The following is a 25,918-nucleotide window of genomic DNA, read 5'->3' as shown; positions in this document are numbered from 1 at the left end:
GGTTAGTATACACTGATATTATGACAAATTTAGTATATTTCCAGAACCTTTGAAGTTCATAGTTAAATCGTGCTTTAAATTTATCCCTCAAGGGCTTACAACGTTTAACAGTGGATCTCAGTTAAATAAATACATCATGAAAGCGTAACGACTGGCCGTTGAAATTCCGAAAGGATTTATGCTAGTTCAGAGGTAAAAGGGAAAGTCTGAACATACAGGCAGATTTACATAACAATACTTAGGCAGGAAATGGTATCTTCACTACTCAAAAACGGAAAACATATCGCATAAACTATATATAAATTACTGACTGACAGATGTTAATTGTAGTGGTTATCAACCTATAACAATGCGTAGGAGACCAGTTGCTATCTAGCTGTAAAGTCACAGAAGGAAACACTAACAAAAACTAACTAACTCCATGGAGCTGAGTTCTTCTTGAGAAGCCGCCAGTTGTGCAGCTATTCAAAAACTTCCCAGCATTTTAGGGAACCCGAAGGTTCATCACCGTGTTCAAAATAGCCCTCAATGGGTCCCTATCGTGAGTCAGGCCAATCAAGTTCATACCGCCTTATCCTGTCTCTCTACGATCCATGTTAAATTGTGAGTTATCAACCCACTTCCAGGCAACGGGTCGCTAAACACATTGCTGCGACAATGAATACTTATATTCGTAGCAACGGCGCGGTGAACATGACTTCGCAACAATAAAGAAAACACTGTTTTCTATGAGACCGCCTCGAGACTATATAAATAAACAGTCGTAAATCAGAGTCAGTCGTAGATCGAGCGAGGGAGATGGAGAGCACAAGGACGAGAATGGAGCGTGTTCTAGTTATTTGTGAGGTGGGTAGACTAGCGACATCGCTATAACTGATTGCGATTAAGAAAGATTCTAAAAGAAGGTGTTCATAAATTCAATTATTCAATCCAGAACCTGTTATTATTAGTCACGGAAATCCGGACACGTGACAATATTATCCACCACCTACGTCTTGGTCTTCCTAGAGGTCTTTTTCCTTCTAGATCTCTCACCAATATCCTATATGCATTCCTCTTCTCCTCCATTTAGGATACAAGCAATGCCCATTTCATCCTCCTTAACTTTATCATTTTAATTAAACTTGGAGAAGAGTACAAGTTATGAAGCTCCTCATTATGCAGTTTCATCCAACCTCCTGTCAGTTAATCTCTCTTCGGTCCAAATATTCTCCTCAATACCCTGTTCTCAAACACCCTTAGTTTATGTTCCTTCCTTAATGTCGTATATCAAGTTGCACCCATGCAGAAGCACAGGCAAAATGATACTGTGACGTTGAGGTCTGTTGCTAAGCAATGACTCTGTAAACAGCGGTCATTTCTGGGTAACGGGTCGGTAAAAACGTTCTCGCGGCAACGAATAATTAAGCAACAATAGAGTTACTGTTGGAAACGGGGTGTGCTATGAGCTCAGTAAACAGCTGCAAGACTTACATATTGATGTGGCTCTTATCTCAGAGACACATCTCAAACCCCATGATAGATTCTTTATTCCAAATTATCACTTTTATCGTACTGACGGCTTCCCAGGAAGAAAAGGCATTCACCATAACCATGTAGACCTGCCTCCGCTTGTTGCAATTGGGGCCACAGGGGTTTGCATCCCGATTGGTAATAGCGAAATACTGCTTGTAGCAGTGTACAAGTCCCTATGCCACATCTGGAATGATGCTGACATCACTGAGCTTTTAATCTTTAGACATAAGTCGATACTGGCAGGAGATCTGAATGCTAAACATCCATTTTGAAATAGTGGTGTTTCCAACCCATCAGGCGTGAGACTGCTGAATTTACTGCATACGTGTATAAATGAGTCTGAATTTTCAGCACCACAATCTCCCACTCCTTACTCTCCTACGGGAAATGGTGACGTGCTCCATATTGTTGTGCACAAGAATGTCCGGCTGTCAGAAGTCATTGTCTCTGATATTCTGGACTCAGATCACCTACGAATCGCTTTCCACTTGCTAGATCATGTTAGAAATAAGAATCTTTCGGAGCCGGTTGACAAATTTACAGATTGGAAGCGGTTCCAAAGCCTGGCCTCTGAATTAATTTCACCTAGAGTCCAAATTAACTCAGAGGAAGAAGCCGATAAAGCGGCCCGCTACTTTACTGCCTCTATAGCTTCCGCGTATAGGCCATCGACAAGCAAAATTACACCCTCGGACCTTAATAAGGACACACCTGGTCTGGAAAGTTTGCTGAAACATAAGCGGAGGTTAAGGAAACTGTGGCAAGTAACTCGGGATCCAGTATGTAAGACGGCACTCAATTGGGTCGCCAAAACCATCAGGCGAATGGCCCGCAGAAAGGCACTAGAACCGTGGGAAACAAAACTAGGGAACTGTGAAGTCACACCTCAAGCTCTGTGGCCTATTGCGAAATCGCTTATGAAAAGGGATGGACCAAAGGCACCAACCGCTGTTCATGGACCTTTAGGAATAACATATCACCCTGATGAGAAAGCCAACGTGATAGCGGATTGTTTAGAAAACCAGTTCGCATCTCATGACCTGTGTGAGGAACCCCATGTGCGACAGGTGGAGACTACAGTCCAAGCTCTGCTTGCATCTGTAGAAGGCACTCCGTTGGGGAAAGTACGAACTTGTGACATACATAAATTAACAAATACATTAAGATTACGAAAGGTTTGTGGACTGATGGTATTCGAAACGAATGCCTTAGGCACCTTCCAAGAAGGCCACTGCTACATCTGACACATTTAATTAAGCACTGCATTCGACTGTCCCATTTTCCAAAGCCTTGGAAGGAAGCAAAGGTTGTAACGTTACCGAAGCCCGGTAACGACACAAAATTTCCTCAAACTTTACGCCCGATTAGCCTCTGTCCACAACAGGCAAGCTATTCCAAAAAGTTATTCTGAAAATAGTTCAAAGGCACATTGAAGAAAAAGGCCTGATTAATGCAAGCCAGTTTGGTTTCCGTGCCCGTCATAGCACGACACTTCAATGTATGAGGCTTACGTATCACGTAACCTTAAATTTCAACTATAACATGTCTACAGCTGTTGTATTCTTGGATATTAAAAAAGCCTTTGACAAAACATGGCGCACTGGCTTGCTATATAAATTATCTGCATTACAATATTCAGTAAGTCTAATCAGGCTCATTAGCTGTTTCCTTTCTCATAGAAAATTCAGAGTTTCATTAGAAGGTGAAATGTCTACACCAAGGGATATACAAGCAGGAGCGCCACATGGTTCTGTTTTCTTCCTCACACTGTACAGTCTATATATAAACGATACGCCCCAGACACCTGATGTCTATCTAGGTCTCTTTGCTGACGACACTTATATATATGCGACAGACAGCAAAGAGGGTTATGTCTCAGAAAGCTGCAGCGAGGTCTCAGTGTCATTGAGACGTGGTGTGATAGCTGGAACATAAATATCAATGAAGATAAAACTCAGGAAATCTACTTCTCCCCTAGACTTAGGCCCCCTCAGACTCATCTTACATTGAATGGGCAGAATATCCCCTTCGTCAATCATGTAAAATACCTGGGCGCAATCTTCGATAAGAGGATTACGTGGAGACTTCACATAGAAATGATTGAAGCCAAGGCCTTCAGAACATTTATTAGAATCTACTCCCTATTCAAAAGTGACAGTTTAAACGCAAACATTAAACTATCCCTCTATAAGGCACTGATCAGATCAGCAATGACTTACGCTTGTCCCGCCTGGGAATTAGCGGCAGACACCTACCTCCTAAAATTGCAACGCATGCCAAACAAGGTTTTGCACACCATTGGAAATTTTCCAAGGTACACGCCAGTCCGCGATTTGCACACGGTTTTCAACCTTCCGTATGTATAAGATTATGTAACAAAATTGTGAAGACAAGCAGAAGTCATACAAAATCATGATAATAAAAATGTTCGCGGTATAGGACAAGGTGAAGCCAGACACAGAAAATATGAGACTTAAATTTGGCGGTGGTCAAGCTTATGACCGTTCAAATGACTAAGTTTTCGTTGTAGCATAAGATCTTTAAGTTAGGCATGATCTGCTCTGTAAAGCCTGTACTGACAGAGGACTTGTGTGTACAGCAAAAGAAGAGTTTTCGATAACGTGTTATATGTGCGAAATATACACTTGACGAAAGGTCTAATGTATTCATAAGAGACAGATCCATCTTCTGGTCAGAGAGGATGTTACATAAGGACTATTACCGCAGGAGTTCAGTTGGAAAAAAGAACTCTGGTCGTGAGTCTCAAGGGGCCTGACGCCAAGACTAACTGATTGGCGGTAAACCGCCAGTCGTAAAGTAACTCTCTCTCTCTCTCTAGGGAATAGTCTGCTGTACTCAGCCTAGACTGACAGAGGTCTTGTATGTATTATGCGTACTAGATATTAAGACTCAATTGTAAATAAGTGTACATAGTGACAATGGACTAATACAATCGAATATGGCTGACAAATGACAGATCCGATCTCTCCTCAGAGAGGGCGCCCCACATGGACAGGACAGTAACTTCCATTTAAAAAGTAGCATCTGGTCATGAGCCCCACCCGGGGCTCCACACCAAGACAGACAGACTGACTGACCGTCAGTCACAATGTGACTTTGACTTTGACTTGAATGAGTTCAGTTGTGAGTAGTATTAGCCAGCGAGTAACGGCGTGAGCACAGAAGCTGAAGAATTTCCATTGTTGAGATCTGTTACCAAGCAACGACTAGGGAAGAATATACATGACTAAGGCTTAGCGTGTTCTGTATTGATTTTTGAAGTGGGTAGATCGGCGATAGCGCTGTAATTGCAGTACCGAGGTGTGTGTATAAGTAGCACATAAATCAATCACCAATCCATACCCCATTTTAGTCACTCATACACGTGATAATACTTCCGTATAGAGGCCGTCTCTTACATCCGCAACGTGACGAAGCGCCATGCCATTGTGACAAGGGACCCACCTGACATGGAACAACAAAATACAGTCACGAATTTTAAAGTACCGAGACCTGGGGATTAAAAGTAAAGCAAAGCAAAGCTATCCTTGTACCAGGCCGTGAAGGCCCATAGGGTTGTGAGACGTTGAGGGTCCCACATTATCCAGACAATCAGCTCAAAGATGACGGTAAGGTTGTCAGCCTTACGCGCTGGCCGCGCTTTACTCCCCAGGAAAATTATTTAATTAATTCCTGGTACTCATTTCTGTTAGAGGCTGAGTCAATACCAGGGCCATAGTGCGGCTGAAATGATTAGGTAATTTGAAAAGATCCACCTCATCGGTACTCGAACACGCGGCCTTTTGGCTTACAGCAAGTGCCTAAACAAACTACGTCATCGCGCGCACCCAAGGCTTCGAAATTATATTCTGAATGTAGCCTATTCGAATATCGGCCGGAACATCAGCTATCCTGAGACCTGTCTTGCTCTTAGTGAGTATCATCTTGAAAATCCCAGGATACTACCTCAAATTCAGCGGTGACCACGTCCTTCCATATCCTTTCTAATTCATTATTCAATAACTTGTTACAATTAGAAGCTGTGTAATCCGAAATACTGGCATCGTCCTTAAGTTAAAACTAAATAAACATTCATGTCCTTCCTTGCCCTTGGCTAGTTCCAGAGTAAACAACGCAACTTATTAAGGATGATTCATGATAATAAGTCCTTCCTTATAAAGAAATATATATTATACAATTGAAAAATGTGCAACATGTTGTGACGTGCGGCCTGAAAGCCAGAAATGCACAGTCAGAAAAGCACAACAGAGACGTCCGATGCTAGGCAACGGCTCGGAAGTTACCCTTCTGTTACAACAAGGCGCAGTGAATACATCATTGCCTAGACGGCAACTGTAAACAAGTTCACGCGACATTGCGTACATAGGCAGACTGTTACCGCGCAAATGAAAAACAGAAGTCTTCAAAAAGTTAATGCCTGTCGCAGCCGCCTAGCAGGGATAAAAGTAGGGTAGTTGAGAAGTCGTCAGTTCAGAAGTGGAGTCAGAAGTCAGAAGAAGAACCAGAAGTTCAGAAGTAAAGCCAGAAGTCAGAAGAAGAACCAGAATACGAGAGAATTCCAGAAGACCAGAGGCGCAAGGTGTGTGAACTGTTATAACCGAATGTAATGTGATAGTGGCTTCAAATAAACCCAATGATCAAATCTGGAATCCACAATTATTAGTCACGCGTACCCCGGATACACGTGAAAATATGCTTTTATTATTCAGTTTTCTGCTTTGCGCTAGGGGGAATAATGTTCGATTTCCTTTTGGGCTGCATCCATGAATATTAATGTAATATTATATTATTAATTTGAACAGGGCGTCTTGTTGGTTGTATCTTCGCGTAATTCGGAGAAATCCAGAAGTTACGAAGGAATATTTCTCCTCCATTACAAGGACCGAAGTATGATCCAAGCAAAAAATCCAACAGAAACCGTCGGCGAGGTGAGCTTGATGCTTTCTTAGTTGGCTTACAATTCGATCACGGGATATGTTCCTCCGAAATGTCGACATCTCTCCGAAATATACGGCGTTATAACTCACAAAACTGTACTCTTCATAGTTACGGCCCTAAGAACATTAAATTCAAAATACTGTGAGGTGTACTATGATTGGAGATTAGATTTATTATCCACTTAAAACACACGACTAGGGACTACACTTAATTATAGCACCATCGCTGATCTCCACTGTTTACAATTCACTACAGCACACGCTAAGTCTTTTCAGTCTGCTGTGTCTTCATCGGTCGTTCCCTGGTAACGACTCCTAACAGTGGACATACTTCAGCTTCTGTGCTCACTTCATTATCCGCTGACTCTCAACTGCACCGACTGAGTTTCTCTTCACAGGCTCCCTTACAACCAACTAGCTTCAATGATGTTGGCCATCTCACGCAAACCTCCCAGTTTTCGCTTCATAGATTCCCTTAAAACTGGTTACAGCCCTAACCTCGTCACTTACTTATAACATCTGGACGCGGACCACGTAGAAACACAGTTCTTCTGTTGCATGCGTATCCGTGTTAACCTGGCTGTTCCTAACAGCGGCCGTATATTCTTGCTTATTAAAAATATGTTGCCTAGCAACGGAAGTCGTGTCTTCGTATGTTTCGCGACCGTTGCCTAGAACGAATATTGTGTCAGAGCCGTTGGCTAGCAAAGGCTGTTTCTCTGCCTCCACAGTTCCTGCTTTGGGCATATGTGCCACAACATTTATAATTTACTACTGAAATATGCTAATTTCTATTTTAATAGTGTAAAGTGTCACGGCGCCGACTCTCTTCTATATATTTTTATGAAAAAGGATACATATTACTGAGAATTATACAATTACTGATCAGATTTTATATGCAATTTCCAATATTACTTTTACATACTCCAAACCAACTTAAATCAATCTGGCAAAATTTTGAACTGAGGCCAAGCTAACAGAAGTGATAAATAAAATGCATAATGCTATTTATATGCATATTGTGGCGTGCCGCCTAACAGCCACAATATCTCAGTCAAAGCAGACGTCCATTGTTAGGCAACGGCTAGGTATCCACGGTTCCGCATCGTTGTGTGGGTGACAAACATGTTCACGCGAAAACGCATACATACAGAGACGTTACCACGGAAATAAGAAACAGAACTAGTGTGGTTCCCGCGGTAATAAATACACTAACTACCGGTGCATAGAACATATGAAACGGAACCCTTGAACAAGGTGTCTTCTAGTTCGTCCGACGATAGAGTATAAGAGAAGAGACCAGAACAGAAAGGAGAAGGGGGTGGAATACCTCCACCGTGACCCTGCGAGTCGTAAGAGGCGATGAAACGGGAAGTCTCAAATCTGAGAGAGTAAAATATGGTCGCGAGTTCCAAGGGACTCAGACCCGAGAAAGATCGCTCTGGCAAGGGCCAGAAGCATATGCACAAGACAGACCCGTCCTCTCGTCAGAGAGGGCGCCCCACGAAAATAAAACCGTAACTGTCAAACGGTAATAATTAATATCTGTGACTGACTGACCGTCAGTCGCAATGTGACTCTGACTTTGAGAGGAGAACATTTTCCCGTGTGGAGGCGGGGTCGAATACCTCCACCGTGACTCCGCGAGTCGTAGGAGGCAACGAAAAGGGAAGTCTCAAATCTGAGACAGTAAAATATGGTCATGAGTTCAGCGGGACTTGGACCCGAGAAAGACTGCGCTGACGAGGGCCAGCAACAATTGTAAATGACAGCCCGTCCTCTCGTCAGAGAGAGCGCCCTACATCAACAAACCCGCAACTATCTGACAGTAATAAAAATCTGGCCGTAAGCCCCAGATGGGTGCTTTATGCCAAGACAGACCGGCCGACTGACCGCCGGTCCTAATATAAGACTCAGACTCAGCTGAGAACAGATCAGAGGCGAAAGGAGCATAGCTCAAAGCAGAAGAAACCAGCTCAACTAAGAACCAGAAGACGACGGACTAGCCAGGTTACTGGAAGACGCTATTTTGAGTAATTTTAATTGTAATTGTAAACAGATTATCAAATAAGAAGCTTCATCTAATCCGGAACCCCTTAATTTCTATTACTAATATTACTAATAATAATGCAATTACAGATCATATTCTGTGTGCAGTTTCCAATAGCACTTGTATGTACATACTCCAAACCAAGTTGGATAAATCTGGCAAAATTTGGAACAGAGGCCAAGTTAGTAGATGTGATGAACAGAACCCATAACGCTAATTTATATGCATATTTATGACCAGTCTCAACACTTCAGAGGCCAAACTCGGACCAGGGTGAACTCCATTGCACCGGCTCCGTAAGACAGAAGACAGGAATGAATCACTTCAGGAAGGAGACCTCGCGTGACAAACCGAAGCATTCGAATAAAACCTCCCTCTGTGCCACTTCGTCCACCACAAACGCCACAATTAATTGACCTGCGACTAAACTCTAGCCACTGCAATGAGAACCCGACGACTAAGTACGAGCAGTGGTCAATCGTGTATTCCCATCTGACTGAACTGTCAGCATGGCTGCTTCCGGAACATTTCAGAACCTCACAGTCCCGTTACTCCCGCAGTTCGGACGGTCGGCCACATTGTATTACTGACATTAAATTTCGAATAAAAACTCTATATTATTCAGTATAGCTTATGAACCGAACAAAATATTTCTTATAACATTAAGCAGAGTTACATTTGTCCCTGTGCTTAACTAACTGAGCACTGCGCCATGAAGACGTATGTGGGAGTGGAGGTATACATCCACGTTTTCTTGACCTCGACACTAGTATGTGAGTGGTCAGCTTTGCGCCCAGGCCGCTTTACACCCTATAATCATTGGATAGGAGGCTGGGTGGGCCCCAGAGTCGGTCTGGACGACTTGGAGACGAGAAGAATCTTGAAGCTACCTGGACTCGAACTCCGATTCCAGCCAGGCACTACAGCGACTATGTTCTTAGGTTCAGTCATCGTGTACAAATTCCTGCCATATTAGTAAACTGGTAATGCGTTACGTTGTTTCTTCAGTAACATAATACCATCATCAGGATATTACTTACGTAAACAATCTGCCTGCCTGTGGACTTATAAGGTCAAAACTTAGTGCAGATGAAACGACTATAATACATGACACTTATCTCACCGCCAGTGTACCAACACAAGAAGTTGCATCTCCAACAGTGCCGTTAAGAATTAGATGATTAGCCAGTGCAAGAGGATACTGAAATACTGTCACGTGACAGAGTGACTATAGACGGGTTTTGGAATGTTGACCTTATTTATTGGAATTTTTTTACAGCGCGTGACTACACACACATTAGTGTTCAGTTACGTCTTCACTTGCGTTACTTTGTTGCGGCTTCCAACGGCGGACGAACCCCTTCCTCTACTTTTCCGAACTATCCCCGATCTCAGCTACCAGCTTCTCACAGCAACACCTGACAACGACTGAACTTTAGTAGTTCTCTCACTCAAAACTAAATCACTCAGCTTACAACATCGCGGCTCGGACAGCGTAGAAAACATTGATTCGTTTGTGTCTGTTGATATGACATCGTAACGCCTACTGAGCCATTTCCTAGCAACGGCTGTTCTAGAGTCGCTTATTTCGCGGTCGTTGCCAAGCAAAACGTATACAATCCACGATGTTTTGCGCGGTTCGGCTCTCGCTGGATGCTTCACGGATTCATTACAGACGTTGGGACTGCGTTCTCATTGACAATAAACCAGCGAGGATCGGAACGAAATTTGGTCTGAAGCGGTTTGAACCGGGATTCGGCGAGGTTCTCTAGGGAGCCTCGCCTTGACCTCAGGTGGCTGCTGCCCGGCCCGAGCTGGCCATGCAAAGTATTGAGGCAGTGCAACAGATGAGATCTATCCTCTCCGCATTCCTACAAACGAGAGTCCAATCGATTTCGTTAAGCGGCCATCCAATACGGGGGACGTTCCAACTGCTCTGCTGAATTCCAAACGTAACCAAAAGCGATTACGTCTGTACAAACACGAACACGAGATGACAGGTGTACTCCAGTTTTGAGTGCACGGTTTACAAATGTGTTCATCGCTGTTGTGTATCTCTGAGTGCCTTTCGCAATACGGCAAACCCTTGTTACAAGATGTCCAGATATAACGGACACCATATGGCTGTGCACAATTGTGAACTGTTTGACATATTGACGCATTAAGGTTTTGTGGTTAGAAAACTATATTAAATTAAAAATAACGTAATAGGCCTATAAAAAGTTCGTGGGTTCGATTCCCGATGAGGTCAATCTGTTTTTAAAATTACGTAATCCTTCCAGCCGCACTATGGCCCTGGGGTCGACTCAGCCTCTAACAGAAATGAGTACCAGGAATCTTCTTGGGGGTAAAAGGCGGCCAGCGAATAAGACTGACAACCTCACCGCCATCTATGAGCCGATTTTCTGGAAAATGTAGGAGCCTCGAAGTCTCACAACCCTATGGGCCTCCACGACCTGTTACGAGGATAATTTAATAATTAATTAATCATATTGTGTGTTTCTATGTGTATTGCGTATGCTCGGTATGTATCCTACGGTTTACTTCCTCCAATAGCCCTTTCTTTATTGCTAGTGGGGTGGGACTAAGTCTCTTATACTGCGGCCACTTCTGGCCTATTATACCAGCCCCATATGATAGGTGAGGGTGAGTGTGGAGCAACTGGTGGAATAAAAAATGCAGGGGAAACTGAAGTACTCGGAGAAAACATGCCCCAGCGCCACTTTGTCCACCACAAATCCCACTTGACCAGACCCGCGATCGAACCCGGGCCGCCGCGGTGGGAAGCCAGCGACTAACCGCTTGAGCTATGGCGCGGCCCACTCTCTCTCTGAAGTACATTTAATACAGCGCTATCGCTGATTTACACAATTTGCACTTCACCGTTGGGCACGCACTAGGATTCTCAGTCTTCACTAGTCATCTCCTGGCAACGGGTCTCAACACAGAAACTAGCGCTTCAAATCACTATGAAGTCTTCTCGTTATTTCGTTTGCAATCACTCTGCACTCCTCTGTCCCAGTCTGTACTCAATAAATCCTCACAATTCACTAAGGACACGCTCCATTCTCGTCCCTGTACACTCAACTGCTGAACCCTCCTGGATTGTCCTTAGCTGCAAAGGGACTCGTGTTATTGACTCGCGGCTTCTCAGCTATGACTCACTGCAAACGATCTTCACTGTCCCCTACAAACCTTTGGCAAGACTCCATAGAAAACACCTCTATTATTGTAGACGTGTTTACAGTTCTGTTGCTAAGCACTGGACATGGGGCGGACCACACTGAAAACAAGCCACGTGATATCTACCTCGCCAGTCCGTTAGCGCGCTGACTGTTGCCTAGCAATGAGCTATAAACATTCGTTCTGTTGTTGTGTGCTCGTATGGCGGGGTGTTTATCGAGCCGTTGCCTGGTAATGAGTCAACATGTCGCACTATTTAAATGTTCTCATAATGAAAAAAGTATTCTAATGAAAATAATACCATAGTCTTCTATGAGAATTATAAAAGTTAGAAATTGTCGTTATACCTGTCAAGGTGTTTTGGTCCCCTAGGTGTACCACAGCCAATTTTAGGAGCCGTTACTAGGCAACTACCAGTGAAGACATTGCGGGCTGGAAAAGAATTAGCGTGCGCTCTAATGAACTGCAAAGTGGATAAATTAGGGATGCCGATATAATTAAGTGTAATTACGAATTGCGTGTTAAAGTGGCCAATAAATCAGATATCCAATGCAAAAACCCTTCGAGAGTCATTCCTTCTCGTGACAGTATAAGTGGAGCTGTCTCCTCACAGCCACATGACTGAAAAATGCCACAAGATCTTATAGAAAATGGAGACATGTGCACCCACTGACCGAACATTATTTCACCAAGTACTATGTTCTCTTTCCGTCAGCCTTACGCCGAAGGCTGTGGCATTAAAACTAATGGAAAGCAGTTCTGTGCTGTCTGTCTATGGCTCTATAGACCTTGTGGACCTTTGTCGCTTTTGAGTTTCTTTATCTATACACAGTCGGCTGGACGCCTAGGACGGAGGATCAGCCCGTAGCACGACCGCTACCTGCGCACAGAACACAAACATAGAAAAAAAGCACACAGACATCCATGCCTCGAGTGGGATTCGAACTCATGATCCCAGTGTTCCAGTGAGCGAAAACATTTCATACCTCAGACTGCGCGGTACCGTGATCAGCAAAGCAGTTTTCAACGGAAACGGTAAAGCTATCCCTATAACAGGACATGGAGGTCCATAGGCTTGTGAGACGTCGAGGTTCCCACATTTTCTACAGTCGGCTCACAGATGGCCGTGATGTTGTCAGCCTTACGCGCCGGCCGCCCTTTACCCCCAGGAACATTCGCGGTACTCATTTTTGTTAGATGCTGAGTCGACCCCAAGGCCATAGTGCGGCTGGAAGGATAAGGTAAATTTGAAAAATCCAATGAACACATTGGGAATCGAAACGGCGACTTTCCGAAATGTAGCATAGTGCCTCAACCAACTACGCTACCGCGTGGCCCTTATCATTCGACAGACGGTGGCTATATGCCTTTAGGTATAAAGTGAACGCAGTGTAGGGAGGTTGACGTTGAAGCTTGTGGAACGAGTTTCCTTTAATTCCATATTCCTGCACCACGCGATTGTTTTGATGGCTGCAATATGTCTCATGCAGAGAAAGTAGTCGAAAAGCAGAAGTGCTGACACTTTTGTGATGTATTAAGTAAACTTCATACAAGCTGCTGCTCAAGCCTGGCCATTGTTATGACGAGCTTTGTTTCGTGCTACGAGAAACAGAACTCAGAATGAATTTCAGAAGATAATTTTAACACACGTGACTCCATAATATAAAAAGTTAAACCCGAAACCGAAAGAAATACAAAAGAAAAATAGGTTTTGGTTCTGTACACTTTAGTGACACTATTATCGGTTAAGTGTAGCCGGAAGAGCTCGGTTGGTATAGAGATTACGCTATGCGCTCTAGTACCAAAGATCCAGGGTTCTATTCAAGGTCGACGCACAAAATCATTTCTTTTCCATAACCGCAGCTTCCTATGCAATGGATACCGGGGCCCTGTCCCCGAGGGAGAAGAGGGTCGAAATGTGAAACTGTCCACTAATTTCCATCTAATTTCAAGGCTATGAACAGGTGGCGACCTAAACATGAACAGATTCTCGGAAAATCACCTAAAGGATCGTGCGTGACCATGGAGTATAACACACTGACATAGGAGACAAATCGTAATACACTGGCGATTCCCCCTGAAGAAAGAGGCGCACTCTGCACTAGTACCCTTCCCGCTTGACATAAATTTACTGTATCTCATTTAATATAAAACACTTTATCCCAGTTCGTAGGCAACCTAATTTATTCTGCAGCGGCCAGTTCAGGATTAAGTTAGTTTCTTAGGGTGGAGTTTGTTTGAGTCAACTTGGTCCGTCGGCCACTAATTGGGCTCCCTTAATAATGAATGTGGAGCAGTCGGTGGAATGAGAATTGGCTGGGGAAGTCGACGTACTCGGAGAAAATCTCCCCCAGTGCCACTCTGTCCACCACAAATCCCACATGACATCACCTGAGCTCGAACCCGGGCCGCCACGGTGGGAAGCCGGCGACTAACCGCCTGAGCTATGGCACGGCACAGGATTCAGTTAACCTAAGCTCGTAATTCAAACAACTGGCGGCAGTGCACATCGTGATATCAGTACCGCATTTCCGTGCATCAATATGCGTCATAAAATGATGAGTGGTTGGAAGCTGTCTTGTCTGGTAGAAGGGAGTGCATCCATATCTATTGGAAGAGACAAGCTAAACACAACGCGCACATCAACAGGGTCAGGCAGAGTCTACTGACACAAACCAAATCTTATATAGTTGAACTGTAAGATTAACAACCTAATAATGACTATGAAATACAGTAGGTTCAGTGGGACATGAGCTCTGGCCTTGAGATGTACAGTCGCTTTGCCGCCCGAGTAAGGAGAGCTCAGTGTCTCGAGCGCTGTGACTAGCGTCACGTTCGTTGAGTTGTCTCAAGATCACTGGCCTGTCATTTTCGCGCATGTCAGAGCTCATGTCATACAGAACAACGTATACACATAGGGCCTAAAACACTTCTGACGTGGCACATCGTGAGATAGTGACAGAAAAGTTGGGAACCAAATTCCGAACACCGGAGTTTTTGTATACAGGGGATTTTTCTTCCATAAGGCTGCCTACTCTAGGCGTGACGTACCCTCCGAGATGTTTCAGACAGGCAATAGTAGAAACAAAAAGTTCAATGCCTCTGATACCAAAAGTTTACCAGCCTATCCACCGTCCTGCCTAACAGAATATTTAAAATCAATCTGTAATCTTCCCTCCTCTATTTCGTACTGCAGCTATGAAGAATACTGTGTTTTCCTCTATAAGTCCACCGATGTTTCGGAGGAACATTCTACCTCCATTTTCGGGGTCGAAGACCCTGTAATCAGAGCTGTGATTTTCGCTTGTTTTTCCTGCTTACTTGCATAACTTATTCATTGACACTGAAAATCGATGCAGTACTTTTCTCCGAAACCTCGGTTTATTTCTACCGGACTACACGGTGTTACATGCTCAAGCGGTTAATCGATTGCTTCTCACCGCGGCGGCCTGGGTTCGATCCAGGTTCTGGTTAAGTGGGATTTGTGGTGGACAAAGGGAAGGTTTTATCAGAGTACTTCGGTTTCCCCTGCCAATCTTCATTCCACAAACTGCTTCACAATCACCCTCACCTATCATCTGGGGCTGGTCCAATAGGCCAGAAGTGGTCGCAGTACAAGGGACTTAGTCCCACCCCACTAGCATTAAAAAAAATTACATTAAAAAAATTCTTTATTTATAACGTGTTTCCATGCCTTAAATTTAGAGGCACGCAATTACCGAAATTACTCTATTAGACTTACAGCCTTTGGTGATCATACAGCACAAGGGAAACGGTAAGTATTTATTCTGAACTATGGCAAGTTTTTACAGAATGCGTTATTTTCGTATTTCCATCACGAACCTGCACTCCAAAAGCCATATTTAATCGCAGGGTTTTGAAACACTTCAGAACTGTTCATCGCATTTGCATACATTATGACTGCATCATATTTCCACTGTGAGAAATGTTTCTATATTAAGATTATCGAAGCCTACGAAATAAATTTTATAAGATTCCAGTTCAATTATAATAAATGCAAGACCAAACTACTCGTATCTCATGTAACCGGCACTGATTATTCAGTGCTGTACAAAGCCAGCTAAAGAAATACCTTAAACTTGTACGTCAACTTTTTAATTACAGCAACCAACATCGAGATTCAATTACTCCCTTTTCATATTTAAAACAATAACTTAAATTGTCGATATCACGTAAATGTATTTCTGTGTCTAGTTAATTAAGAAAAACGTAGGGGAAATGGAGGTGTAGCTCCACCATTATTGATCTCAGCACTAGAGGGAGTTAAGTGGTCAGCGTCACGCTTCTTCCGCTTTAACTCCGAGAAAAATTCCCCCAGTGGCAATCTGATAGGAGACTGAGCTCCGAAGTCGAATTTTCCAGAGGGGAACAGAACTTCGGCTCGTAACCCCACTACCTCGTGGCCTTGGAGACACTCCTACTGACAGTTCTTGGTTAACAGGTAACGCTTATTGGCCCAGCTAATTATCACACGAAGATCCTCAAAATAGCAGACCACACGAAATTGTTCTGAAGTGATTCTTAAAAGATTTATATTTCAGCTAGGGAATGGCTTTTCTTTATGAAAGAGAGGATATGATACATGTTCTTAAAACTCAATTTTGATCTCACATATCATAATCAGGTACGAAAACTTGACAACACTCGACATACTACAAATATTGCATTACACAGAAACCGTCTTGTAAAGGGATCGTCATGAATCCTGAACGAATCACTCGGCATAGTGACAGGAGGAAAACACCGAACAGTTCTGTCTTGCGTTTAATTCTTTGCACAAAACCTAACTACAGGAAATGTATGTAGCTGAGGCACAGACATCTGAAGCCATATATTGTAAAATTAAGCATAACAATTGAAATAAATATTATTCATCTTTGCCATATAATTTAATATATACCTGAGGAAGACATAAACACTAAATACGTTTTTTTTTTTAAGGTAACGATAGCACGAATTAAAAAAAAAACAGATTCTAAAGGTTTGACTGTACAGGGTAAAACATGTTTAATTATATTAGTCTGTACTTACAAAGATTCCATTTAAAGCAGTCCTCAGACTTGTACTCAATGATCATTAGAGCGGGTATTCTGAACTTTTGTCGGTAAAATCAATAGGAAAAGTGATTACAAATATTTGTTATCAGTGCCTGAATTCAAGACACGTTTAACATGAAACTACAAAAGAGAAAATTTGAGGAACACTGCACAAGATAAGATCACCTAAACTCTTTGTATCTCTGAACTGCAGGGTAGAACACACACATACAAATAAAATTAACCATTACACAAGCAACACTACTTAAACCGAACCTTCACACGGAGCCTGACAAACACTATCACTCGTGTTTTGGACTAGGTCATGCTCGGTGCAGCCACTAGTGATGCTGGTGGTAGTAACAGCAAGGGGCGACTGGCGTAAGGGGGGTGTGGTAGGTGTTTAGCTGGACTGATCGAAGCGGAACCCGTGGCAGTCCTCGCAGACTCGTTGCGCCCTGGCAGTTGGTTCACTTGCAACTGGCGTCTGGAACCTGCTTGGGCTGGCCGACATCGTGCGCCGTGGACTAGCTCTCCCTCCATCACCCCTCCCACAACCTCTTCGTGCCAGCAGAACCCCAAAACTGCAGCTCTCTCTAGTGCACTCCGGTTGCAGTAGACTGAGAAAACAAGATGGCCTGACGTCATGTTTTGTTGCCGAGATCAAATATCGGATACGTCCTATATTTTCGGCTTGATGCATATAGATGGACGTGTACGGGCCCATCCGGGTCCTGCTCATATGTAAGAAATTACATGTCCCCTCTTCAAGTAACCGTCATCACGTTTGCTATTGCTAAACCATGAAGGTAAAAAGATAAAGCTATCACTATAATAGACTGGAGGCCCGTAGGGTGGTGAGATGTCGAAGCAAATCGGCTCACAGACGGCGGTTGGATCATTTCTAAACCATAATTAAGTACTTTTTTTTTAGAGTAGGGTGAGTCCACTTGGTACGTCGGCCACTAATATGCCTGTTGTACCAGACTCGGATGATGAGTATGGGGCTCGGTGGAATGAGAAATACTCGAAAACCTGCCCCAGTGTCACTTTATCAACCAAGAATCCCGCATGACCTGACTTGAGCTCAAACTCAGGCCGCCGAGGTGGGAAGTCGGCGACTAACCGCCTGAGCTACTGCACAGCCAACCATAACTAAGTAAATAACTTCATGGAGCTGAGCCCTTCTTGAGAAGTCGCAAATTGTGCAGCTACTCAAGAACTTCCCAGAATTTTATGGAAACAGGAGTTTCATTGCCGTGTTCACAAAAGCCCTCCACCGGTGGAATGTAAATGGAAACTTTCATGGCCTAATTTTAGCCAGTATCCCAGAATTTGTCCTGTGGGTCTCAGGAGATAAGGATAACCCCTAATCTGAACAGTCATTTTCAGGCAGAGATTAGAAAGGAGCATGTAAGATAATGGAAGTCCTTACCATGTGAGACAGTTTGCTGGGTCACACAATATAAACTGTAAGGGCCGCGCAAAGTGACACGTAATACCGAGACCAGTATTTAACGATATCCGAGGGTTGTCTCTATATCCAGACATTATGCAGTAACATCGTCATCTTTCTTCGTTCCTTCTTCTCGTGTTTTCATATCTTATTTCCTTTAGCCTCGTTTGTGTGGCGGTAAAGTCTTGCAGAGGTGTTCTCATCTCGCTTCATCAGGACACGTGACAAGATTACGTAACTGTGGTTCAGTATGTCTCTGTTTCTTGATACATATTGTCACGTTATAGAGTGAGACTATAGATTGGTTTTGGATTGATGACGGGATTAATTGGACTCTTCAATAAAGCGTGTGATTACAATTTACAGTTCGTAGTTACACACGAAGAAATGACCACAGTTAAGTCTTCACTGCCGTTGTTTGGCAGCGGCTTCCAACGGCGGATGTTCACCTTCCTCTGGGTTCTGGAACTGACCCCGTGCCTGAGCTACCAGCTTCTAACAGCAATAGCGCACAAGGACTGAACCCCAGTAGTCCTCTAAATGAGCGAGAGTCAGAGATACTTCACGACTGACGGTTACCACCAAACCCCTTGAGGCTCACAACCGAGATTGTTCTTGTTGCAACTTAACCCTTGCGGTCATAGTCCTTATGTAACAACTCTCCATTCCTCTCTATCCTGTGCTGCTCTCTTCCAGTTCCTTATGCCCATTAACTTCTTGGCATCTTCTTCCACCGCATAAATCCACCTAGTTCTTGGTTTCCCAGCACGTCTCCTGCCGCCTGTTGTGCTGTATAATATTTTCTTTGGGATACGCTCCTTAACCATTCTCTGTACATGCCCAGCCAATTGCAATCTGTTAAGCTTTATCGTCACTGAGATCTCTGGCTCCTTATATAATTTGTATAACTCTTTATTACAAGTATGTCTTATTCTCCATATCCCATTCTCTTTTATTGGTCCATAAATTCGCCTTAGGATTATCCTCTCGAAAGCACTGATGACTGATTCCTCTTTCTTGTTTAGCGTCCAACCCTCACATCCATAATAAAGCACCGGTCTTATCATTGTTTTATATAATTTTGTTTTAATCGCTCGGTGTATATCCTTTGATCTAAAAACTGATAGTAACGAGAAATATGCATTATTCGCTAGTTTTATTCTTCTTGTTATTTCATGATTCTCCTCTCCATCTTTATGAAATTTCGACTTCGACTTTCGTCAAATGTACGTATCGTACATATACCGTATTTACGCATGTATAGGCCGCACATTTTTTGCCAGAAATTCAAGAGGAAAACTGGGGTGCGGCTTATATTCGAAATATTCGAAATCACACTTCATTTTAAAAAAATTATATTCATAATTAGTAATACAGGGTGTTCTACTCCTGAAATAATATTCCAAGAAAATTATTTTTTCTATAATTTGTCTGAAAATTGTGCTGCGGCCTATACACGCACGCGGCCTATACATGGGTAAATACGGTAGCTTGTTATTGAAAATTCTTCCTTTTGCACTATATACAAGTCGTCTGTCGGTACAGGCTTTGCAAAGCAGATCATGCCTACCTTACATATCCGGTTCTACAACTGCACTGCTGTCATTCTGAATTTTCTAAAGATTTTATTCACTTTAATAAATGCATAGCCCTCTTTATAATGCGCCCCAAATTAACTGCCCCTCTGATACTCTGTTTACTCGGTAGATAAGGGCTTATGTTCTGTTTAACAGGTTGATCGTAAGAGAGACACAAGATAGAGCGTATAAAAACATACGCAAAAGCTGAGTTGTCTTGAGCTTCACAAAAGTAGCATGTTTCTACAGCGTCTGCCAGACAGCGCGAAATAGCATATTCCCATGTTTTAACGGGTATCGAGTTCGATTTCGGGCACTACCTGCTTTTCTGAGAAGTATTTGGTCTCGAACGGGGTCCACTCAGTCTCATGAGGATAAGTGAGGAGCTGTTTCAAGGAACAGCGGCTCCGGTCTAGAAAACCGAGAATAACGGCCGTGGAGATCCGTTGCGCTGACTACGGGACACCCTCAATATGAAAAAGTTGGCACTAACTTCGCCGACAAGCGGCGGTCACTCGGTCGGTATAGTTCGCTCGCGGACTACAGGCCACGGAGTTTGTTCTATTTTTAATCGAATCCGACGTTGTACATTGAAAGTGTCATTAAATGAATCATAAAATGAATACGTCTGTCTGCAAGAGACCGGATATTAGTATTTTAATTTTTTATCTGGTATCACAGCGACTAAAACGTTATTCATAATCTCGAAGGTAGCATTTGAGTCAGAATTGTTCGGTTTCTGGAATTTGTCCACTAAGTTTCGGAAACTGAAGCTGTTTCCATCCTCAGGAGAAGGGAGAGTCACCTGTTTGTTGTTCGATCCCTTACGACAGTCGACACAACCCCCCGTTTCAGCATACCAACACACGCCAATTGAACACTGCAGGTGACCCAGCACAGCATCTAACCTGAGTTTTAAATACAACATAAATTAATTCTTATCCTACTTGTACTTTCAATGTGTTTATATTTTCATTTTTAATTTATCTTTATGTTTATAATTATAACATTAGTTTTACACTAAATCTTAGACACGTGTATACATAAATAATGAGGCGTATTGGCTCTATGCAGGAACTGTTGAGCCAGGGAGGCCTCGGGACACGCGCGCAACGTCAGAGTTGCGGATTTTATCGGCGCGTTGCTAGGCGACAACTCTGTGACCGCGTGGATTGCGCAACAGGAAGTGCGAGTGACGTCACATATCCCACTCATCCAGTCATTACGCAACGCTCGGTAAACACCCCTCCCCGCAAGGCTGTGACGTCACGCAACAGTAGGGCGTCTATTGCTAGGCAATGCGTGGGTAGACACACCTGATAACAATACCTGATATCTGTTACCGAGCAGCAATGTGGTCCTTTCCAAGCCTATTTAAGGAGCAGCGAACACTTTTCCACTATTAGTCACCTCCACAGTGACCCTGCGAGTCGTAAGTGGCGACGAAAAGGGAAGTCTCAAATCTGAGAAAATAAAATATGGTCTCGAGTCCCAAGGGACTCAGACCCGAGAAAGACTGCACTGGCAAGGGCCAGCAGCATATACAAAAGGCAGACCCGTCCTCTCGTCAGAGAGGGCGCCCTACAAAAACAAGACCGTAAATGCCAAACAGTAATAAATATCTGGTCATGAGCCCCAGATGGGGCGCAACACCAAGACTTACTGACTGACTGACCGTCAGAAGCAATGTGACTTGGACTTGGACTTGGATTCCGCCAGTGCGGAGTATTGAGTTGCGAGTATTCAGATTGTGTTGAAGTCTAGCAGTTACGAGTTGTTGAGTTGCATCGAGTGAATGAAGGCTGGCAGTGACTATAGCAGAAGAAGTAACTGGGACAATGAAATTATGAAATGTGTAAGTGCGGGTACGAGTGTGTCAAATAAATTCGCTAGATCCAAGACCGGCGTGAAGTTACTTGTCGTGTCACACACGGCCATCACGTGACAATATATATATATATATACACACACACACACACACACACACACACACTAGCTGGCAACGCAGGCATCAGTTGCAAGAATACGGATCCATGTTACAACCAATATTTTAATCACTTGATTTATGACCATAAGTGCCTGATGATGACTGAATTATATGGTCGAAACATGTAAAAAATCATATTACTTGTGTCGACGATCGTAATATAAGCAATTAAATATTACATACACAACAGGATGCAGTTTAATTGCAGAATTTGTGAAACCATTTTGAGCACAAGGCTAGCTCCATCTGTGGAGTAAAAACTGAACACTCGGAGCTAAAACCTATATATACCTGTCACATCACACAGATCTCTGTGAGTTGATAATCTCAATGCTACTAAAGGGGGACCAGATAGGAGACATGTCCACACTGGGTAGGCTGATAGGATTGTTTAAGCATGCCATGTTGGCAGATTCCTTAATTTCCTATACCTGCCGTCAGTTGTTATCTAGGTTTTAGAATACCGGACAATAGACAAAGTCCAAGAACCCAACAGTTCTGAGTGTTACACACCATCGTCAGAAACCCTTAGAATCTAACAGCATTTGAGGTAAAGCTATCCCTGTAACACGCCGTGGAGGTCCGTAAGATTGTGAGACATCGAAGCTCCCATATTTTATAGACAATCGGCTAAAAGACGGAAGTAGAAAAGCTCCGTGGCTTTAGTCCGTAAGCTAACTATACCGAGCGAGCGACCGACGTTTGTCGGCGAAGTTAGTGCCAACTTTTGCGGATAGAGGGTGTCGCGTGGTCAGCGCAACGGATCCCCACGGCCGTTAAACTCAGTGTTCTAGACCGCAGCAGCTACTTTTCCATTCAAGTAGCTCCTCAATTATCCTCACGAGGCTGAGTGGACCCCGTTACACATCCACTACTTCTCAGAAAATCTGGTAGCGCCGGGATTCGAAACCGGGACCTCTGGATCTGTAGCCAAAAACTCTGAACACTACAGCGGCGGTCGAAAAAGACGGCAGTAAGGTTGGGGGGGGGGAAAAAAAAACTTTCTCTAAATTAGTGTACAAATTTCCCCTCCTTTGTAGAAACACTTGAGAATATCCAGATGTCTGTCTGGTCATAGGCACAGTGTCTGTTACTTCTCTTCTACAGAGGAACGGAGGGCAGGCGCCAACGCCCCGTGAATGCCCCTTGTTCTACGAGCAAACGCAGCACAACAAAATGAGCAATAGTGACGATCATCGCGCAAAGTGTTTCACCACAAAGTTACCACACTGTCGTTACGAAATCAGAGCAACACGAATCGCGTCCTTTCGTGGATAAACACTGAAATCTTCAAAGGAAATTCTTAAATATTTTAGGCAATGAAAATTAGTTGGTATCTTGCCAAAAGACAATCACATTACAGAGATCTTAAGGCCCCTTGAAATTTCAAATTGTATGCTCTGTACCAAATCCTGTCAGATAGTGTTACGTTAAGATTATCCGTCAGAATCATCTGGTAAAATGTCTCATTGTAATTACCAAGGATCTTTGCATTCAAAGCATCATTATTAAAAAAAATCAACAATCGTGTGCAAATTGATGTTCTAACAGGGGTAAATATTGTCACGTGTTCCAAGGCACTTGGACCCAAGAATGACTGCGCTGGCGAGCAACAGCAGCAATTGTAAACGACAGACCCGTCCTATCGTCAGAGAGAGCGCCCCACACCAACAAACCCACAACTGTCTGACACTAATAGAAATCTGGCCGTGAGCTCCAGATGGGTGCTTTATTCCAACACAGACTGGCCGACTCAGCTCAATGAGTTGAGTTCTGTACGGGAGGCTGTAAAGACAGGACCTGAGGGCGTGAAACTGAAGAATTTCAACTGTTAGAAGCCGTTCCCAGGGGACGGCTAAAGAAGACACAGCAGGCTGGAAAATGGCTTGGCGGGTTCTATGGCAATTTACAAATTGTGCAGATTAGCGATGGCGCTGTAATTACTTGTACTTTCAAGTGGTGTGTATAAGTGGTCAGTAAATTCATCCACCAATCGAACCACGGTCTATAGTCACCATTACAAGCCCCTGTCAAGAGAGGAATCCAATGTAACTTGAAGTCACTTAATCGCTGACCCGTCACAGGTTCGAACCTGTTGAAAACGAGTTAAGGGCCAAGTATATCGGTCCTTGTATCATGAATCCCTGATAAACTGCGAGGATTGGCTGTCATTGTCGTCACTCTCATGGTTGGACAGATGGAAAACTGTCAGCGTTATCTCAGGACACCACATAAAATGACTGTGAAACTCCTCGTAAAGTTAGGAAGTTGCAAGGGAGGGCAATGTCTTGCACAAAGCACTTAACTTCATTACTTCTTTTGGCTTATTTTGGACTTCACCCATCGTCCGGTCCAGTGATTGAGACTAGCTCATTCTAAGGGCCCAACTGAGTAGGTTAAACCTTCCCTATCCACCTGAAGACGGAGACAGAGCCAGTCTCCGAAACGTCGTGGTTTTTTGTCTTTTATATACCGGACGATGGTTGAAGTCCAAAATAAGCCAAAAGAAGTACAGTATACACCATCGTCAGAATCCTTTCAAGTCTAACTTAACTTCATGCCTACATATCTGTCCATTCCTCAGATGTGAACTATTCAAATATTCCACATAATTTATACCTACGTTTCATTTAGTTTAAAACGTAGTTTCATGGCGAGGCACTTTATTATAGCCTATTTTCTCAAACAGCAAATAAATTCAGGCCGAGAAACACATTTGTTTGAAACGAGATAAAGAAACGGTTTAAAAGCATGTTTAAAATTGTAAGATTTGAGGCTTTCACGGCGGTGACTATGNACGGTGCCAAATTCCAGAAGACTGCTTTCTTCATGTTTAAAATTCATTAAACTTAAATTTTCACGACAATGGGGCCGTTACTCACCTTTCCAGCGTTCCTTAAAAACTGAAAAAGAACGCCTCATGTGATTATCTTGCCTCTCCAACCATCCGTCTATCCATCTGTATAATTTGTTTGTCCGTGTGTGACCTTGCATTGCAGCTAAAATAATTTTTCAATTCCATATGTGAGAATTTCACAAAATACTGTGTAGAGATTTCGATTTTTAGCAACACTTGGCCTAGGATAAATTTCACTTTACTTTAAGTCAGGTACATAGGCCTCTCAAAAATCTGTCTACAATTTATTCTTCAAGTAATGTAGCCTGTTTTGTTATTCTATAAATTACTTTTAAATTGTTCCCGTCTCAACACAACTATCAGAAATCACACACACTTCACCGTGCAACAATAGCAACAGTTGACTTCCGAGCATTGCACCTAACGATCGTCCAGCCCATAGCCAGTCGCTATACCGACTGAGCTGTCCCGGCTTGTAGTCAGTACGAGTGACAATATAAAAATAAGGCATTCAGGGATATAGTGCCGTTTATTTAGGCAGAGAAAAACGAACTTTCAGGGGAAATTATCGCCTCCATGTTCAAGGTCCAACAGTAAGCGAGGCAATAAACTAGACTACACGACGTTACAAAGAAGTAGACCCTATTGCTGGCAGCCAGCATCACTGTAAGAAACTCATATCCAACACACAAACCCACTATTATTATCTACGGGTTTAATTTAGGTCCCTGAGTGGGAGAATCCATTGTTACAAGCAGCAGATGCAAATGAAGGTCGGTGGGATATTCAAGGTTGTGCTTAAGCCCTAATAAACTAATATCTTACGCTGTGAGAATATTTGCAGCAATAAGCTACAGGCCTACAGGCAGGGTACTGTCACAGCCTGAACTGAGTTCTGCCACTAATTTCGTTCGCAGTTCCTACGAGACTTAAGTATACATACGGAGCGCTAATCCTGGTTGACGCAGGAACAAATGACGACGCTGTAAGAAGCAATAATACTACCAAACTCAGTAAGTTCGTGGACTGCCCGCAAAGCGTCGTTGCAGTGCACTACAGCCTTAAGGAGGGAGCAGTGTGACGTATTTGCGCTATGCTGGACACCCCCTCAGCCGCCAGCGGTGACGTAATATCGGACCGCTGTTGTTGCTACGGTAATAAGCCAGTCAACACTGCGTCAACTCTCCCGCGGTGACGTAACAAGGGTACCGCCGCTGTAACACGTGGCAACATGGAACGGTATAAAAAGCCGGCTGAGCTGTATGTGACAGTGAGTGT

At 43.5% G+C, this 25,918-nt stretch overlaps 1 protein-coding gene across 1 annotated transcript in view; it reads right to left on the bottom strand.

The window, feature by feature from the left end:
* Nucleotides 1-17,203, bottom strand: part of LOC111869399 (dipeptidyl aminopeptidase-like protein 6) — a 253,783-nt gene extending 236,580 nt beyond the window's left edge. The window contains exon 1 of the mRNA XM_033753417.1: nucleotides 17,040-17,203. The gene's annotated coding sequence lies outside the window, so the exon portion shown is untranslated. The remainder of the gene's footprint in view (nucleotides 1-17,039) is intronic.
* Between the last annotated feature and the right edge of the window lie 8,715 nt (nucleotides 17,204-25,918).

This window comes from Cryptotermes secundus, unplaced genomic scaffold (assembly GCF_002891405.2).
Source record: "Cryptotermes secundus unplaced genomic scaffold, Csec_1.0 scaffold692, whole genome shotgun sequence".
NCBI lineage: Eukaryota > Metazoa > Arthropoda > Insecta > Blattodea > Kalotermitidae > Cryptotermes > Cryptotermes secundus.
Note: the sequence above shows the minus strand (reverse complement) of the source record. Positions and strands in the feature narration are given on the sequence as shown.